This window comes from Marmota monax, unplaced genomic scaffold, assembly GCF_021218885.2.
Source record: "Marmota monax isolate L192 unplaced genomic scaffold, Marmota_monax_Labrador192_F-V1.1 WCK01_AAM20220418_F8-fsc00001, whole genome shotgun sequence".
Classification (NCBI taxonomy): domain Eukaryota; kingdom Metazoa; phylum Chordata; class Mammalia; order Rodentia; family Sciuridae; genus Marmota; species Marmota monax.
Window position 1 is genome coordinate 6,523,786 of NW_026693777.1, and position 17,896 is coordinate 6,541,681.

A 17,896-nucleotide genomic window follows, 5' to 3' on the forward strand; every position below is an offset into this window, starting at 1 on the left:
AAATTTCCTATTTTCAGATTAAATGAGCTTATTTGCCAAAAATCCTAAAGATAACAAAAACTTCCATTAGAATCAATAAATAAATTCAGCAAAATAGGATGATGCAAATTTCACCTACAAAGCACATTTTCATACACACTAACAATGAAAATCTGAACAAAAATTAAGAAAAAATTCCCTTTACAGTAGTATAAAAAGAAATAAATACTTACAAATTGTCAACAAGGCAAAAGACTTATGTAGAAATAACTATGTTTCTGAAATGAATTAAAGAAGACATAATAAAAGGATAGACTTCCCATGTTCATGATTGGATGACTTAATGCTTATAAAATGCACATATTATTCAAGGTAATGTATAAATTCCTTGATATTTCAATCAAAACCTCAAAGGCTTTCTTTCCAAATAATAATATAATATAACATAATATAATGTAATAATAACAATAATAATTATAATAAAACATTTAAAACCTATATGGAATCTCATGTAACCTTATTAGCCAAAACATCTTGAACAAGAACACACTGGAGGATTTATATTTCCTGATTTTAAAATTCACTACAAAACTACATAATAATCAAGAGTGCATACTGGCATAAAGACAGACATATAGAACAGTAGAATAGAACAGAAAACCCAGAAAATACTCTTTACAAATCTGGTAAAATGATTTTTGCTAATGAAAGTGTGCCATTATATGACATCATATAACAAATATTAACTGAAAATGGATCAAGGACCCAAATGTAAGACCTAACATTATAAATATCTTAGAAGGAACAGAAGACAAAGCTTCAATACATTATATTTATCAGTGATTTTTTTGACTATGATGCTAAAGGCATAGTCATCAAAAGAACAAACAGACAAGCTAGACTTCATGAAAATGTTTATAAGAACATTGAAAAATATTCCTAACAGATTAAAAAAGAAACTTGCAACATAAGCAAAAATATTTGCAATATTTATATCTGATATGTGATTAATATTCAGAATGTGTAGAGCACTCTTAAAACTTAACAACTAAAGGAAGATCTCTATGTAAAAACAAACTTAGAAGATATACAAATAAATGATAATCACAAAAGAGGCCCAGAATTTCTTACTGTAGAAATAAAGATCAAAACTATTAGGAGATACTACCTCATGACCATTAGGATAGCTACTATCAAAAGAAAAAAAATACATAAAAAATATCAAGCATTGGAAAGGATGGGGAGAAATTGGAACCCCTAAGCATTGCTGATAGGCTGGTGGGAATGAAAAATAGTATATCCATTGTAGAAATTAGTACAGTAGTTTCTCAGAGAAGCTAAAAAGTGGAATTATCTTATGATTCAAAAAGTGTACTTTGATTGTAGAAGTGCAAAGAATAAAAAGAAAAGAAATCAGGATATTGAAGGAGTTGTTTTTCACCCATGTTTATAATAGCATTATTCACAAAGCCAAAAACTAGAACCAATCCATGTCCATCAAGAGATGAATGGGTAAGTAAAATGTAGTGTATATCCACACAATGGGATATTTAGCCTCATAAAGGAAGGAAAGACTTACATATGCTGCAGTCTGTATGAATTTTGAGTACATTATGTAAATGTACTCATTAAGCCAGTTTAGAAAAAGACAACTATGATTCCACTTGTATGAAGGACTTAGAGTAGTCACAATAACAGATAAACAATAGACTGGCGGTTGCTAGGTGCTGGAGAGAAGGAAGAAGAAAAGGGAGTTTTTATTTAAATTTTGTGAGATGAAGAATATTAGAGATGGATGGCGATGATGGGTACATGACAATAGGATAGTACTTGAAACCACTATTTATATATTTACAAACTGTATGATAGCAAATTTTATGTGTATTTTACCACAATTCTAAACATTGGGAGAAAATCTATATGGTTTAGAGTGCATATAGCTTAGGGTATGAGAGTGGTGAAAGCCATATGCTTATGAATTTTGTAAAACATACTGGGCTTTTATACATGGCACATAATTTGATTTGCATTTTCAAAAGATAACCATTATAGTAATGGAAAAATGAAAGCATGGAGGATATGTTGTCTTGTGATAAGACTAGAGCATGATTTTCTATTATGAAGCTGTTATATAAATGCAAGGGAGAGTGAAATATTGGCATATGACAAAGATGGTGATTAGTGAGAACATACAGAAAAAAGAATATTAAAAATATTGAATCAACAGAACTTTGATTAGATGAAGTTTTTTTCAACCTAATATTCTTCTTTAGAGTGATGACATGCATTAGCCAAATTGTTCTGCATAGGTGGTAACTGGGATCAGAAAAAAATAAAAGTCAGTTTTGTTATTTTATATATTGAATTTTATAGTCACTAAATTATTGCATAATTAAGAGAAGGATTTCTGGGCACCATGTTAGAAACTGTAATTCCAAAGACATAGAAGACTGAGGCAGGAGGATCACAAGTTCAAGGCCACCGTCAGCAACTAACCAAGTCCCTAAGCAACTGGGTGAGTGTTGTCTCAAATAAAAAGTGCTGGGGATGTAGCTCAATGGTAAAGCATCACTGGGTTCAATCCAAGGTACCTTCCTAATACAGTTCCTGATTCATGTTGGAAAACCAGCACATCTTTAATAAAATACCTCAAAAAATATAATTTTAAGTCAATAACAATAGGATGACTAATTTCAAGTGGTATCTCTACATTTTATTTGTGTATTAAAACATTTTCTGTTTGGTTCATTTATTTTTGATATGTTGAGATAAATTTAAACATATATATATATTGCACTTAGATCCAAAATAAATGAGTAAAACATGTATAAATGATTTAATATGGCTCCTATGAATTACACTTCCATTTTATTTCTTATTACTCACATCCTTTAAATGCTGTAATGCCTTTAAAATGCTGTAATGCCTTTAAAATGCTAAAGACATCCTTTATAATGTCTTTCTTGACATCGTTGAAATTTCTTGTGCCTGAGTAACTTTTTGTATAAATTTAAAAAAATGGAGTTGAGTGGAAAGAGACTCACAAAAAGTCAGAGATTCTACATTCTATTCTTTCACCTGCCACCCCACAGTGGCATGACCTTGTGGAAGTGATTGATGATCTCTGAGCCTCAGAAATGAAAGCAAATGATAACTTCTCTACATGCTTTGCAAGAATATTTTGAAGGTCACACTGAATAATATGTATGAAAAATCTCTGAAAATGGTGAAGTACATATATAAAATAACAAAACTGACTTTTATTTTATTCTGATCCCAGTTACCACCTATGCAGAACAATTTGGCTAATGCATGTCATCACTCTAAAGAAGAAAACCAAATTGTGCTCTTGCTCAGAAAGTTAAAAGTTCATTGTGTTAAGAGCACTTAAAGTAGAATTCAGATACAAACATATTTAGAAAAGTTTATAAAAGAAGTTGCAGTGACCTTGGTCAAACATAAAATCACAAATAGGAACATATTGAAAAAATAATTAAAAAATAATAAGGTACATGCCAGCAGATGAAATATATTTTCTCATTTAGATTTATTTATAAAAAGGTCACATTATAATTCAATGGCAATACATACCTATAATCAGTTTATATCATCATTTGGAAAAAATCTCTCTAAGCAAATCCACACTATAAAGCTGCAGAAAAGTCAGTTTGCCTTTGGACAAGATACAGTCTAGATCTGGGCTCCTTAGTGGAGGTGCAGGACCTTACCATTAGACATGATCTTCATGGCCATTCTCTTTCAACCTTGGATGCTACAGGAGAATGTCCTCTTTGCTGCCCATATAGAATGGATTATCAGCACACAATGGACTTGGTGTTCCCAAAGCTGTCTTTACTAATATTGCAACAATAAATCCTTATGCATATTTAGAGCAACTTTTTGGATATAATTCATGTTTCATACAATTCACCCATTTAAAAGTACAGTTCACTCAATTAAAACTACAATTCAACACTTTTCAGTTTGCTCACAGACTAGTACAACTATTATTAGAGCCAATTTTAGAATACTGTCATTATACAAAGCAGTAAAGTCTATCATAACTGGTCTTTCCTATTCCTTTCCCAACTCTCTATTTCCTCCTACCCCTCTGTATCTGGTCAGTTACATCATTTTTCTGTCTCTACATACATGCCTTTTATGGACCTTATTTGAATATTTCTCTTATCTAACTATAATTATATATGCTTTGACTAACATCTTCCCATTCCGTCTGACCATCCAAGCTTCTGGCAACCACTGTTTTTTTTTCTCAACTTCTATGAGATTGATGTTTTGAAATTCCACATGAGTGAGATTACACAATATTTGCTTTTCTGTGCCTGACTTACTTTAAGCAATAAAATGTTCAGTAGAATCCCAGTGCAATTCTTATCTTTCACTTCAAATCATGCTATCTTTAGCATTTCTCTCACCTCCTAAAATTATATTTGAAGAATTTTGCTCTTATCTTAAAATTCCTATTTTTTTCAATCAGTTCAATTGCGATGATTGGGATTAGCCATACTTTGTATGTGTGTCTCCAGGCATGATTTTCTAGAGTTCAGAATTAGATACTCTGGATTTCAGATGTGGTTTGATCAGGATCAAATAATTTATTACAACTATTGAACTTGTTGTTATGGATATATTTTTTTTAAATTAATGAATGCTGATATTGCAATTCTGAAAATGTTGACCTATAAGGATCATGGAGATAATTAATCCCTTATGTGTATTTTGTATAAACTGCTTTTTACAAAGTATCACTCACCTACATTTTAATAGTTAATTTTGTGATTCTACTGTCTTTACCTTTGGCTTTATTATATTTCATTGTGACAGTCATGGCCTATTCATTAAACCTACAGAGACATTTTTACATCCCCATTTTGTGTCAGTCACAGATTCACAGATTTAATAAGCACTGTTTCTTATGTCCTTTCTGAAGTCAGTGCTAAAATGCTGTACAAGAAAAGATCAAGGACAGCATATTACCATCTAATGAAATAATCTACTTGAAAGTGCTTCATAAACCCTATTTTATTTTCATCTTTAGTTCTGCATCTTTCCTTCTGTCTTTTACATATAACACTTTTGAATGTGATCTCGTGGAGAATTCCTATGTAACTGTATTCATGGTTTATTTAATTATTTTCCCAGGGGCTACTGTCTTCAAAATTATTTCTAGTTGTATAATATGTGTTCGCGTGTAGAAAATTCATCACTTTTTGTGTCATTTTATCTTTTAAAAGTTTTATCCTCAAGAAGCAACTTCTCCAAAATCTTTAGTATTTGATTTTCTTCATTTGCACTTAACCTTTATGCTTCTTAATTGTTGTAGGTTTGTAGGTGTGCTAAATGCTGTAGGTCACCCAGTTATCCATATGATGTTCCTGCTTTTCAAAGAGCTTATAGGCCAATAAGAAATCTAAAGCACATGATATACGTTTGAATGATATTTTAAAGCACGGTATCTCCCAATTCTAAACTCTTAGCTATTTCCTATCATAAATTCAATTTTAAATCCTCTCTAACACCCTTAATGCACTTCTTGTGCTTCTAGATATCTCCACACCCACATTGCCTTTCAGCATATTTGCAGTAGTTCCAAACTTCCATATTCCTTGTGGTTCTCAGTATGTCTAAGATTGTTCCAAAATCTCAGTTTAACCCATTATGAATCTGATTTTCAATTACCCAACAGTTGTCAACTATTTACAGCCTCATATTTAACCCATTGACTTTGATTTATTTGCACTAATATTCTTATAGTAACTATTTGCATGCATATGCCCCTGCCATATGTATGTGTATGAATATAGATTAATATGTATCTATTTGTGTATAGATAGGAAGATAATGTATATGTATATATATACCTATATTAAAATATTCTGTATTTTTATGATGTTCTGATACTCATATAGGTGTATGTACTAGAAGTATCTACTTTGTGTGTGTGTGTGTGTGTGTTAGGTAAATCTGTGTAGAAGTTCAATTTAATTATACCATAGATTGATTTATTTGGATTTATGAATTTTAAATAAATTTATTTATCAATGAAATTAATTAAGCCTTTCAAAAAGAGCTGAAAATAATGAATTGAAAATAAAAAATAACCATCCTGATAAAAACACACAGAAGGATTCTAATTCACCCCACTAAACATTTTATCCCACTCACACTTTATCCCAGTTTCCAAGCACCAAAAATTCACATTTTATTTTATTTTTTTGTATAACAATAGGAAATATACCAGACAAGAATCCGTTGAGACTTGAAACCAGTACAGTCAGGCACTCAGTACTTGGCCCCTTTAACATAATGCATACTAAGTGCAAATCATGATCCCTTCCCTCACAGTGAATTTCTCTGCTCTGAAATCAAGGAGCAATTTAGTACTTTGCATTGATTAATGGAGTTAATTTTTTTCTACTTTTTCTTTGGGACAGACTATATTTCAGATTTGGTTTGATAAATACTCAGTGATTCCCTGCAACTATTCAACTTTTTTGTTTTGGATTCTTTTTATTTTATTTTAATTTTTTAGTAGAGTGTTAAAATTCTGATACTATTGACCATTAAGATTCACCCTAGGTCTCATAATGCAATATGTAGAGAAATATTATTTCTCACAACTATATAGGGGATTCCTATATAGTCTATACTTAGTTTCTTCCTAATCTCTGTAATTTTTAATATTATAAAAATTTGCTCATATATTACTTGTATAATGAATATTAATAAGCAAATTGGACATGGACTTTCTACTCTGTATATTAAGATATTGATTTGGATTCTAAAAATTTACACACATCAGAATGTTAATGAAAGTACAGAACGTTGTATATGTGTTCTGAAATTTATTTAGATGTATTATTTTTTTTAAAGATAGAGAAGAGAGAGAGAAATTTTTAATATTTATTTTTCAGTTTTTGGTGGACACAATATCTTTATTTTATTTATATGTGGTGCTGAGGATAGAAGCCAGCGCCCTGTGCATGCCAGGCGAATGCGTTACCGCTTGAGCCACATCCCCAGCCCCAGATGTATTCTTTAAAATTTATATCTTTAGAGAATATATTATATTAAGGTATCTTCATAAAATCATTTCTGATTGCATATATAAGTGGTGAAGTTGTGAGAGAGGAAAAGGGGAGATGGAAGTCAGGAAGGGAGAAAGAAAACTGGTAAAAAGGAAAGAAGGAGTAAAGTGGAAAAGAAGGAAACACTGAATGGAGATACATCTAGTTAAAATGACTATGGCATCAAAAAGCACTCACTGATGTTCTCTTGTAATTGAAAAGGATCATTACCAAGAAGATAAACTGACATGCATGTTTGTGTGACCTTTGTGTCTATTAGTGACTTTTGCCAAATTGCTAAGAGTAATAAGAACACTGTATTTTATTTTTCCCTGAATTCAAAGGAACAGGGCAGGACTGACATTTATATTGTTAGAGCAGACTATGAACTAGCCAAGGAAGGTCCAAGGACCACAAGTGCTTCTAACTCATCAAGGGATGAGGATGTGATAGTCAAAACTGTTTTTTTAAGGAAAAAAATGTTTGCAGAACTTTGAATTTGAAAAATATTCCAAGAAAACATTTAACACAGTAAATTTAAATTGTGAAAGAATTATAATTTGAAACATTCTATTACTATGCTGGATTATTTTGGTCAACATCATTGGCTAAAATGCTGGTGGTACAAGTAAGAATACATCATTGGCCCTGTAGTCTTCATAGGGCCCTTATTTTTTATTTTTATTTATTATTATATTAATTTTATATCCACTTTATAGTAGAAGAATTTTTAAAGTCAAATTGTGATAAGACATTTTGTTTATTCACAAAAATCAGTTATTATCTTTGGGTCTTTTTATTTGCAATGAAAATCCATTATTTTAAGCTATCATTGTGAAATTTAATGAATGTGTTAATTCTTCTAAACCAATGCAAATCAATCACCAACTCCAGCTACCATCTATCCTTACACTCCACAAAAAGCCCTTCACCTTAGATAGTATTTTACTGAAATGCAGAATCATTTGAAGTTACTTTCTGTGAGTTGCTAACGGGAAATTACAAATGCAGTAATAAAATTTTTAGGTCACCAAGATTTATGTTTTATTTAACTGCTGAACTCTTGCTATTAGAGGAAAGGAATGATTAGTTGTTCTCATTTTCAATGTGACATTTACATTAAGCAATAAATGCTCTAGTGGTGCATTAATTTATTTGTCATATGATCCTGGATGTGTGTAATAATTTGTAAACGTTTTCTTATAGCCAAGTGCATAGTACTACACTTTTATCCAGTAACACAAATGCATTTTCATATTCAATCAGTGTCTCTAATTTAATTTTTACAGTGGGTTTAGCAGTGCTAGTGGTGAGCAAGCATGTTTTAATTATGGTGTTTATATGAGTCTTTCTGAATATTTATGCTTCAAAAATCTCATTAATGTGAAATAATTTCCAATTTTATTCTGTTTCTGGTTCAAATTATTTTTTAAATTATTTATCTTAATAAAATGACACTTGTGTTATAGCCTCATTTTTGGAGTAGTCTTCTTAAGAGAATGGCTAGATTTTTCTAAACATTATATTATTTTATGATTAATACGATATTATGATTACTATAATATTATGATTGAATGTATTGCAATGAAAACACATGACTTAATTGTTAATATATTTCAAAACATCTGGTGTTTTCTCATCAGATATATCAAACATCTATATAAGGAAAGCATATTTTTTAATTAATTTCAACACAAGGTAAATATAACTGAAGATTAATATAGAAGAATTCCCTCCAAGTTATTTATTTTGTACTACTAGGCATAATATAGAGAAGGATGAGTAATGATACCATTTGGTCATAGTTTTTCAAAGGCTGTAGTTATATTAAATGTAGGGGTAATTAAGGTTAGATTACTGTTGTCTTCAGGTATTTGAAGGATTTTCTTAGTTTTCAATGGGGTAAAATTTAAGACAGTCTTAGGGAGAATCTCCGAGGGAAAAAGTTTTTTTTTTTATATGCCATGATCTGTATATTCAGATATGATGTATCTTTTTTTTAAATTTTTTATTGTTGGTTGTTCAAAACATTACAAATTTCTTGATATATCATATTTCACACTTTGATTCAAGTGGGTTATTAACTCCCATTTTTACCCCATATACAGATTGCAGAATTACATCAGTTACACATCCATTGATTTACATATTGCCATACTAGTGTCTGTTGTGTTCTGCTGCCTTTCCTATCCTCTACTATCCCCCCTCCCCTCCCCTCCCCTCCCCTCTTCTCTCTCTACCCCCTCTACTGTCATTCATTTCTCCCCCTTGTATTATTTTTCCCTTTCCCCTCACTTCCTCTTGTATGTACTTTTGTATAACCCTGAGGGTCTCCTTCCATTTCCATGCAATTTCCTTTCTCTCTCCCTTTCCCTCCCACCTCTCATCCTTGTTTAATGTTAATGTTCTTCTCCTGCTCTTCGTCCCTACTCTGTTCTTAGTTACTCTCCTTATATCAAAGAAGACATTTGGCATTTGTTTTTTAGGGATTGGCTAGCTTCACTTAGGATAATCTGCTCTAATGCCATCCATTTCCCTGCAAATTCTATGATTTTGTCATTTTTTAATGCAGAGTAATACTCCATTGTGTATAAATGCCACATTTTTTTTATCCATTCGTCTATTGAAGGGCATCTAGGTTGGTTCCACAGTCTAGCTATTGTGAATTGTGCTGCTATGAACATTGATGTAGCAGTGTCCCTGTAGCATGCTCTTTTTAGGTCTTTAGGGAATAGACCCAGAAGGGGAATAGCTGGGTCAAATGGTGGCTCCATTCCCAGCTTTCCAAGAAATCTCCATACTGCTTTCCAAATTGGCTGCACCTATTTGCAGTCCCACCAGCAATGCACAAGTGTACCCTTATCCCCACATCATCTCCAGCACTTGTTGTTGTTTGACTTCCTAATGGCTGCCAATCTTACTGGAGTGAGATGCTATCTTAGGGTGGTTTTGATTTGCATTTCTCTGACAGCTAGAGATGTTGAGCATTTTTTCATGTACTTGTTGATTGACTGTATGTCCTCCTCTGTGAAGTGTCTGTTCAGGTCCTTGGCCCATTTGTTGATTGGGTCGTTTGTTTTCTTATTGTCTAATTTTTTGAGTTCTTTGTATACTCTGGATATTAGGGCTCTATCTGAAGTGTGAGGAGTAAAGATTTGTTCCCAGGGTGTAGGCTCCCTATTTACCTCTCTTATTGTTTCTTTTGCTGAGAAAAAACTTTTTAGTTTGAGTAAGTCCCATTTGTTGATTCTAGTTATTAACTTTTGTGCTATGGGTGTCCTATTGAGGAATTTGGAGCCCGACCCCACAGTATGTAGATCGTAGCCAACTTTTTCTTCTATCAGACGGCGTGTCTCTGATTTGATATCAAGCTCCTTGATCCATTTTGAATTAACTTTTGTGCATGGGGAGAGAAAGGGATTCAGTTTCATTTTGTTGCATATGGATTTCCAGTTTTCCCAGCACCATTTGTTGAAGATGCTATCCTTCCTCCATTGCATGCTTTTAGCCCCTTTATCAAATATAAGATAGTTGTAGTTTTGTGGATTGGTTTCTGTGTCCTCTATTCTGTACCATTGGTCCACCCGCCTGTTTTGGTACCAGTACCATGCTGTTTTTGTTACTATTGCTCTGTAGTATAGTTTGAAGTCTGGTATCGCTATACCGCCTGATTCACACTTCCTGCTTAGCATTGTTTTTGCTATTCTGGGTCTTTTATTTTTCCATATGAATTTCATGATTGCTTTCTCTATTTCTACAAGAAATGCTGTTGGGATTTTGATTGGCATTGCATTAAACCTATAGAGAACTTTTGGTAATATCTTGAAACAATGAACTCATTTCATAATTTTTTATTGTAAAGGAGGAAAGTGAGTAATATGGTAATAGCTATGATTCCAAACCAGATCTACAAATCTTCAAAGGCCTGTCTTTGCTGATAATTGAGTCTGTTATCCATCTGCATTTTCAGAGAATTGATGAACACTTAACAAAGACATTAGAGAGAGTAAACAAGTACCATTGGGTGCAAGAGAGTGATTTTCACTTTTAAAGATTTTCCATAAAAACTTCCAATGTTTTGCCTGTTTCCTGAGTTCCTTCTGAGTTTAGCTTTAGCATTCAAGATAGTTGTTGGAAGAAGAATCCTGTTTCTTGCCTAATATCTGCCAAATTTTCTAAGACTGGAAGATGGCCACACAGCAAAAACTTGGAACTAAAATTTCATTAGAATTTCTTATGAGACATTTAATTTCAACATACTATTGAGAAGAAAAGGAAATCCTTACATAATAACATTGGAAAATTGTAGTACTATAATCACAAATCTGTCTTGGGCATTGTGATTACCAATATATATGGACTTTACTGTAGAATTTGTATTAGTCAGCTTTTCATTATTACAGCAAAATATCTGAGGCAACCGACTTAATAAAGATAATTGATTTACTTAGCTCTGAAGATTCCCAGATTGGGTGGCACCCTTGATTTTGGGCTCTTGGTGAGAGTGCCACATGGCAATGTCAGGAATGTGCATCAAAGTGAGCAATCATATCTTGAATTAGGAAGCAGAGAAAGAAAGAGGACAGGCTAGGGTCCCACAGTCCCCTTCAGAGCATGCCCCAGTAACCCAACAAAGCCCCACCACCTCCCAAACCTCCCAGGACTTTCCAAATACACTACCCTGGGTACCAAGCCTTTAACATGGATTTTTAGGGAACATGCATCCAAACCGTATCAGAATTAACTATGGTTTTCTGAAGTCTTAACTTACATCATACTATATAAGGCTTTACATGGAGTTGAGATAGGTGAAAGCCCAGGTTTTGCCAGTTAGTAGCTATGTGACCTTGCCCTTTTCCCCCTGTTTTTGCTTTTTGTACATTGATGTTTGCCTCATTTGATTATTGGGAGGCTTAAAAAAATATGTTTTTTTTTTTAAATTTTAAGTTGTGATGGGGATTGAACCTAGGACCTTTCACATACAGGTTTTCTACCACTGAGCCATATCCTCAGCTCTAATGATTCTCAGGGGATATCTTGGAATACGTGAGGCTACACATGTTCTGTGGTATTTGGCACATAGCAAGTTATTAAATTTATTGCAAAAAGGAAAATGTTGTTCTCATTAATTAATGACTAAGTGGTATAAGCATACATAAAAAGAACTTTCTTGCAGGAATTGGAATTTAGGTGGAGTTACAACCAGTGAAAAGTGCTTTTCACGCTAAAATGATGACAGAATGCTTTTGATCAACAATATTTACTTTGATTGGATTAGGATGATATTTTAAAGCATTTATAATTTTCTTCCACAATTCAATAATATGAAACATAATTACAAAATTTAAATTTACTTTTTCTTTATATTATCACTTTACTTCAGGGAACACAAAAAGAGCTACAGAAACAATAATCATTTCTGACCTTCACGTTTTACTTCTAGGAAAGTATTATGCATGTACTCACATATACTTGTGCAAAATATGTGCAGATGGACATGGATTATATCATCTCTTTTATAAAAAAAAAATCCAAGAAATGTTTATCTTTTTCAATTGGAGCACTTCATGAGCTGATTATGCTTATGGTATATTTATACTGATACATGTGAAATACTTCCAAAAGAATATTCTGACATGTGAAATTGGTTCTGTATGAGAGAGATATCTTACTTTGGAGGGAGACTTGCTTTTGGTGTTCTTGTATTTTTGCATGGATATATGAATATCAAACTTAGTTATAATATTTATGGAAGAAAGCAAATGAAAAGGAGAATAATATCCACATCAAGTTGACTGTCATGTGATAGAGTTGAATTTGCCTGTCTATATGTGACATGTCTTTGATACCTACCATTCTATAATAAAATCTTTCTTATATAGTAAATACAAATTTTCAAAATAGATAAAAATTCTTGACATGTCCACAGAAATAATTGAAATACATAAACTATAATTTACTATTTCTCAGCCATATCATTAATCTCTGCTTTAGTTTTTAACATTTATGAGAATTTCAGTATTAAATTCGGCAAAAGTTTTAGCTTTCCCCTCTAAAGAAAATCCTAATAATTGTGTATCATAAGCTAATTGAATTATCCTCTTAAATTTAGATTTATTGGATTATTCATATATCTTTATAGATGGAAGCAATAGAAACAATAACCTAGACTGAAGTTGTTGATTTATCATCTTTTATGTATTTTTATTATTATTCTTTGGAAATATATTATTCCTCATTTTCACTTCTGCAGTAAAATATCACAACCTAAGTAAAATTAAAAGGTTTTTATTAAGTTTTAGAATTTTTTAAAAAATTAGACTATTTCTGCATTAAAAATATCAGGGTTTGAGGGGCTAAGGATATAACTTAGTTGGAAGAGTGCCTGCCTGACATGCACAAGGCCCTAGGTTCAATCCCAATCAACCCCCCGCCCCCCCCCCCAAAAAAAATCAGGGTTTGAATATCAGTTGATACTTCATAGAGATTTTAGCATAAAGAAAGTTAAACATTGCATCCTATAGAGCCAGGTCAATTATTATTCAGATTGACATGGAACTTCAGAAAGCAGTAGCAATTTGTAACTTCAAACATGAAGTTCAAGTACAAAATTTAGCTTTAAATTTAGTGAATTTGACATTCATGTTTGTGTATTTTCTCCATAAAAACATGTGAGTCACAGAATGATTTTCTGTATTGAATAAAATAAAGGCAACACAATCTAAGATTATTAGCTCTATAAGGGCAGGACTCTGTCAATCTGACTGTTGTATGTCCTCAGTCAAGTAGTGGGTGACAAATAGTGGGTGATGATTAAATACGTGTTGATTTATGTTTTAACTTTAGACTGCATGGTGAATGGACTTAAATATTGAGAAAATTAAATTGTGTAGCTTGTGATTATTTAAATCACCTTCAATTTTAAGATAAGACTATTTCTTCTGAAGATGAAAAGCAAAATATTGACATGTTTATTGAAACCAGAGCACATTGCACCTTCTACCAGGAAGCCTTTTTATCCAAACCTATTTGAATTCTGTTTAGTGATAGTCCTGATACAGTTTGAGATTGATCATGAGTTAACAACCACGTTATATTTTAAGATGTTTCATAAGAATTTTTTGACACGATTTTTTTGTGCTTGCCTCCTCTGAAGAATACCCGTAACCATTCAGCCAGGTGTTGAGAAGATCCGGAGTAGCCGGCTACCCTTCCCTCTGACACCACCTCAGAATCAGCCTTGGAGATGCTTTCACCCTGTCTGTCTTCTGCAGCAGCCAAGCAGAGTGCTGACTCCTTCACAGCAGTGAGGAACTCTTCAGGCTCCAGAAGTAAGTTCATTGCCTTCAGTTTGATCTTTGCCAGGAGGTAGAAAAACCCCAGTGGGATAGCTAGAAATCCTGCAAACTAAGATATATAGATCTATATATATATATATATATATATAGATAGATAGATAGATCTATCTATATCTATATCTATATCTATATCTATATATATCTTCTCCTCCTCCCCAGCTCCCTCCTATTTGAATTCTGTTTTGTGATAGTCCTGATACAGTTTGAAATTGATCATGAGTTAACAACCACGTTATATTTCAATATATTTTCTTCCTCCTCTTCTCTTCTCCCCCTCTTCTTCCTCTTCCTCCTCTTAACTTCTCTTCCACCCTCCTCCTGGAAGTACTACTTTCCGGAGGTAAAAACAACAACAACAAAAAACTATCACTTTTTATGTCAATTACCTATATTCTTCTAGAATTTTCTGCTTTTTTTTCAGAATTGTATTTCACATGCATTATAATTTAGATGTGCAACCTGGAGGCATAGACAAGGGAGAAATTAAGATAATTTTTGATACAACACTCAATCACTCTGAATCCATTTACTTATTGACAAAGTTATTTGGCTAGTGAGTTACAAAAGTGGGATGAAATTCCTGGTCTTTTGATTTTTAAAAATTGAATTCTTTTTCAATGACTTTGATGCCTAGTGCTAAACAGAGAGTAATGGTTTGGTGCTAGTAAAAACATGTTCCCTATCTGATTGGTTTATTGAATGACATGGTCTTTGTTTCATTCAGTTTATGGCAGTTTATAAATATGCATATTGAAAATCTAAAGAAAATGAAGATCACTTGTAGGAAAATGGATTAAAATCAGATTTGAAGAGTCTGCAAAATGCATAATAAACTGCATATAACTGCAATACACATTCCCAGCTGTAGATTCATCTTTGAATTTCCTAAGTTCTATATAATGCAAATGTACTAATTCTAAGATTGTTTATAGGATAATAAAGACAATGTCTCAATATTTCCCAGTCTATACTTAGAACCTATTGTTTGTCATTTTTCTGGTTTACCTGGTTTGAATTTGGGATTTCCCCCAAATTTTTCAAAATATTTGATATAAGCATTTCTTATTGTTCTTGGGAATATATTTGTATCACAGTGTCACCCTATAGTAAGTGATTATGGATGTGTTTTTATAGAGTGCAAATGTTTAATATAACTTTGATTATCTATCAGAGATTGAATATTTAGCAACTGAATTTTTCTTGAAAGATGTAAGGAGGAGATATTTAATAACTTTAGTTATATTTTGCAATGTATAGGATGCAAGTATGCCTTCAAAATAAATGTATGTCATTAAAGTAACAAAGATGGCTGTTAGAATTTATTTCTGAATCATAATGCTTCTAATTACGTAAGGTTAAAACAGGCAGTCAGTATATTGTTGCTGGTGTGTTCAAAGTCATGTGGGAGGACTACTACTTTTAAGATGTAAAAACGGTTTATCTAGGTTAGGTTGAGGTTAATATTTTATAACTGTAACTGTAGCATAAATTGACAAGTCTAAAAATGCAGAAGACAAATTACAAATCATTATTTTTAGTGTAGCTTTTTCGTGTACGTATTTTATTAGCTGGTCTACCTTTTGTACATGATTTATTCATTTATCTTAAGATTTGCTTTCGATGTCCTACTCCTTGAACTTTTTATTAAATGAAGCAACATGAGGAAGATATTCTAGATTTGGATCTTTTTATTAATTAATTAGTTTATATATAATTTTCCAGTGTTAAGACTATAATTTCTAAATAAAAGCATCTGATTTTAGGAAAGTTGGTGACAAAAATATATTTACTGACATAGTTTTCTTATAGTAAGTCATAAAAAAAGAGAATTCAAACATATTTTCATTTTCTAACAGCTACAATAAGGCCAAAGGATTTACTGAATTAACCTTGCAATAGAAAGCTAAACAAATAATTCATACATTGAAACAATTCTCCCAAGTTAATGCTTGATTAAATTATTATTATTATTATTTAAAACTTACAAGTCTATTAGTCTGTGGAAGTAGAACTTCATTTTCTCTATTTTTTTTAGAGTAACATTAGGCTGAAAGTCTTACACAGAATTAATCACCCTAAAAGAAGAGAATGTAAATACATCCCTAATTACATTCCTCAAATTTCACATAGCTCATTGAAGATTCATAGCACATCCATTAAAATTGCTTTCAAAATAAATGGAAAACTAGGAACTTTCTTAGAGTGAAATAGTGAACGCAGATATAGTAGTAAAATAATATGGCAGTAGACTATCCATCTGTGATTAAGTCAGGACAGCTGAAGTGGTAGTGGTGGTTGGTATTATGGTGATTTTTCTCACTGTGGTATTTTCAATTAGTCTTGGCTAGAAAAACATATTTTTGTTTGTTTCTGATATTCTCACTTTTTCATTTGACAAAAGCACTGGTAAATTAAAAAAAAATTAAATAAAACCCAATAAGTGATGTCTGTGCATAAATGCGCCTGTGTGTATCAGTTGTGTAAGTACATGCATAAGCACAAATGTATGTGAAAGAAATTAAGTATACACACAAGCAGCATTTATAAGAACTCTGCATAGCTAACATGCCTTCTAAATATCAATATACCCTTAATGACATTAATTTTTTTTTCTGAAACAAACTTCCCTTTATGACTTATAAATCTCACCACTGATACTGACAATGGTCTAACTAATAACATGACTAGTCAGCATATTATCATTTGATAATGCCTATAACTCTGATAAATAAATACTACTTTATTTTATTTTTATACCAACTTTATGAAGGACTTTAATTTGTGTATTTAATCTATTTAACTAGATACATTTTTTTTCTTGTTTAATATCTATTAAATACTTGAAATCCTTCCAGAATACATGAGCCACAACAGAACAGAAAATCAGGGTCGTTGATAAGACAGAATCAGCATGCTGTGAATGCTTATCTGGTTACATTAATTGGGTATCAATTAGTTTCAATAATACTAAAATGTAGAGCAAAGTAAAAACGTGTTGAATAATAAAGGATTGACTAAAAAGAAAAAAAAAGTTTACAAATTCTCAAAGCAAATTTTTAAAATGACACTACAAAATGATGTATTCAGTACAAACTTGCCAGTCAATACCAAATTGATGTACCTAATTACCCATGCTTTAAATTTAATTTATCACAAATTACTCTCTCAGTTATCTCTACAAATATATGCTTTTTATGTTCATGAGCTCAGTAAATGACATCACAGTATTTCAGAAAAAGTAGAATCATCTTGTCACCTTCTGTCTCCTTCATTTCACAAATTTAATCCATCACCAAATCTGGAAAGATTTACCTACCAGAAACAAAGCAGAACAAAATAAATTCTTGATCTCTTTATTTCATCCCGCCCCCCTTTTTTTTTCCAGTTTCACAATCAGTTCCCTGGTTCCAGCTGCTGGAATTTTTCTCCTAGACTACTCTAGAAGCCTTTTAAATTATCTACTCATATTCA

The 17,896-nt window shown here is 32.0% G+C and overlaps 1 protein-coding gene across 5 annotated transcripts in view; it reads left to right on the forward strand.

The window, feature by feature from the left end:
* The window catches only part of Lrfn5 (leucine rich repeat and fibronectin type III domain containing 5), a 266,246-nt gene that overhangs the window by 101,028 nt on the left and 147,322 nt on the right, over window positions 1-17,896 (forward strand). For 4 of the 5 annotated variants that reach the window (XR_009228343.1, XM_058584504.1, XM_058584506.1 and 1 more), the window contains exon 2: window positions 14,224-14,398. The exons of the other annotated variant lie outside the window; for it this stretch is intronic. The gene's annotated coding sequence lies outside the window, so the exon portion shown is untranslated. The remainder of the gene's footprint in view (window positions 1-14,223; window positions 14,399-17,896) is intronic. 5 annotated transcript variants of the gene reach the window in all.